Source organism: Mandrillus leucophaeus, unplaced genomic scaffold, assembly GCF_000951045.1.
Source record: "Mandrillus leucophaeus isolate KB7577 unplaced genomic scaffold, Mleu.le_1.0 Scaffold64, whole genome shotgun sequence".
NCBI lineage: Eukaryota > Metazoa > Chordata > Mammalia > Primates > Cercopithecidae > Mandrillus > Mandrillus leucophaeus.
Genome location: NW_012106919.1, coordinates 544620 through 545055, shown reverse-complemented (window position 1 = coordinate 545055; position 436 = coordinate 544620).

The following is a 436-nucleotide window of genomic DNA, read 5'->3' as shown; positions in this document are numbered from 1 at the left end:
CCTAAAGAGCCAGATCCAACTTTCTTTTCTCTAAGAGAGGTACCACAAGGGGGGGGTAGCGGGGGGGGGGGGGGGCACTGGCTTTGTAAATGCTCCCTTGACTAGTTCAGAAGTCCAGAATTTTAAAAAGGAGCTTAAGCCATTACTGGATGACTCTTATAGAGCAGCAGATCAAATTGATCAATTTCTAGAGCCTCAGATGTACACTTGGGCCGAGCTGATGTCCATCTTGGACATCCGCTTCTCAGAGTAAGAACAAAGTATGATTTGTAGGGTTGCTATGGCGGTTTAGGAATGTGAGCACCCTCCCGGTCAAAATGCTCCACATGTGGACCATAAACTTCCCACCTGAGACCCCCAGTGGGAAAATAACAATGCAAATCACCAGGAAAACATGCAGGACCTAAGGGAGAGGATAATAAAAGAAATTCAAGAA